The 2,389-nt window shown below is 35.7% G+C and overlaps 1 protein-coding gene across 3 annotated transcripts in view; it reads left to right on the top strand.

Moving 5' to 3' along the window:
• The window catches only part of LOC107675224 (myosin-IIIa-like), an 86,201-nt gene that overhangs the window by 24,436 nt on the left and 59,376 nt on the right, over nt 1–2,389 (top strand). The window lies entirely within an intron of this gene.

The raw sequence follows: 2,389 nt of genomic DNA, 5'->3' as shown, positions 1-2,389 counted from the left end.
TTTTTTTTTTTTTTTTCACTTTCACTCAAGATTTATCATTCATCAAATAAATCAGTCAATCAATAATATCCATTGCATCTAGCAGCTTCACCATTTTTGTTGTCCTAAACTCATGCTTTGAATTGAATTTCTCAGTGTGTTACAGTGTATGTGTAGACTTTCCAATTCACTATTCACAATATAGCACTACCTCTCATAACTTATTACTTAATGAATCTGTCCTAATCTGTGACAAATGCAGATGTTTCAGAACCATTCATTGTGCCAAATGTCAAAAAAATCAGTTAATCTGTATTTTCTAAAAAACGATACTAGTTCGAAATAAAACCATCTCTTGATTTCCAAGCATACATGTAAATATAACAGTGAAACATACCATTCATGAATGCCTCTTTTCATTACTCATGAAAAAACATGCGGCCTTTTCATTGAGGCAGTAATTGGAGCATTTTTAAGAGCCTCTTCCAGAACAACATATGAGAGCTTATAACCCTTTAGAAAGCCAGTAAATGCTTTTCCTGGGAATAAACAGCCAATCACAGGCTTTTGTGATGTGGCACATTAATGTTTGCTATGCTCCACACGTTCCCTTCATCCCCTTCACTATTAGTTTCCCAACCTAAAATCCACTCTAAATGTAATCCCTTCTTACATTATTCTCTAGGCCGCATTTAGCCCCTGAGAGGTGATAGTTGCCCCCTAGCCTCTGAAGCCCCCCTCACAGAGCAGAGGCACATAAAGGCCATAATCAGTCGACTGCATCCAAGGGACGCGGAAGATAACGGGACATCCTCCTCTTTTTAGGGAGTGGTAGGGGTATGGGCATATAGAGAAATAGAGGAGAGGTGGAGTGAGCGCTGCGGAGAGAGAAAGAGAGAGAAGAGAGAGCATGATAGAGTGATGACTCATGCCAGAAACTCAAAACTGCTGTCGGCAGAAAGAGCTTTCTGTCAGAGTTTGTCAAGGACATTGACTGAGCTTCTCAGTGACATCACAGAAATGTGACCAATATAATTTCATCAGCTTATAGGCAGTGCGTACAGAGCATCACTTTGGCCTACTATGAAGGATTCAGGGCATTATGTTCTTACGTGCCCACTTTATGCACTAAATTGCTTTGTTACCTTGATAACATGATAGCAACAAAATCATGTTTGTGGTTGTTAAAAGAGTCTTGTAGGTATAAGCTTTTTGTGAAAAAGAAGTACACTTAGGCATGCTCTTAAAAAGAGTTAATATTATGGAAATATAATTTAAAAGTATATAGTTAAATGTAATGTTTTTTAGACACGTAATTGCATGTTAATTGCAAATCAATGAAAATGTATTATAGTTTAAATGAGTATTAAATGCAATTTGCTAGCTAGTGTTTTTGACCCATCCATCAAAAACACTATAAAAACACCATCAAGTATCCATCTTTATATCTAATTTCATAATTAATTCTATTGTCTTTGAAATATGGTTAAACTGTTGAATGTAATGGCAAGCAATTATGCTAAACTAAAATATAATATCATTTCTATTGAAACTTGTATGTCTTGTATTTAAATATATTTGTAATTACACATTTGTAACGATGTAGTTGTGATTTATTAAAATATATTGTTTTAAACATTTATGTAAAATTACAAATTTGTAATGATATATTTGCAGTTTAGTATGTTTAACGTATATGAATTTATATAGAAATCTACGGTGGCCGAGAAGTGCAAAACAAATCACAATTCTGAAAACAAAATAACAAATTACAAGCGCAAATGCAAGTCTAAAAAACAAAATAACAAGTCAGAAAACACAACGACAAATCAGACAAACCGGAAGAGGTAGGTATAGTTTGAGACAGCGCCATTGGTTTGGGATTACTCACCGCTGACTGGACGAGACATCTGTCAATCAACGTATACAGGAAGAACCAGCCGAAGAACAGCAGAGTCGTGGTAGAAAGTTCGGAGATGGTATTGAAGTAGCTCAGTTTAAATGTATTGTATGAATTGCCCTTACTATGGAATAAAAAATACGGAGTGTATATTTACACTTACTGCAAATAGCCCGCCTTGTTGGCAGAGGCTATGTACAGTAATTCCGCCCTGCTTGATAGTAGAAATCCTGCTATTTTAACATAGTGTAAATAGGTATTTGCACTTAGTGTAAATAGCATATTGCTAAAAATACTGCTATTTTCACTTAGTGTAAATAGAATCCATTGCTAATACGAGATTTGAAAAGGGAGGAAAAAAAAGTTTGGCAAAAGGCGGGATCGAACCCAGGTCGATCGCGTCAAAAAGCAAGGGCACGCACTTATCCATCTGTGCCACTGGAGCTGATGGTTTACAGCCACTTTTAACAAAATGTAAATAGACACCCCGTATTTTTTTATTCCATAGTA

The sequence above is a fragment of the Sinocyclocheilus anshuiensis genome, unplaced genomic scaffold (assembly GCF_001515605.1).
Source record: "Sinocyclocheilus anshuiensis isolate Anshui unplaced genomic scaffold, SAMN03320099.WGS_v1.1 scaffold1090, whole genome shotgun sequence".
NCBI classification, from domain to species: Eukaryota; Metazoa; Chordata; class Actinopteri; order Cypriniformes; family Cyprinidae; genus Sinocyclocheilus; species Sinocyclocheilus anshuiensis.
This window is presented reverse-complemented; position numbering and strand designations above follow the sequence as displayed.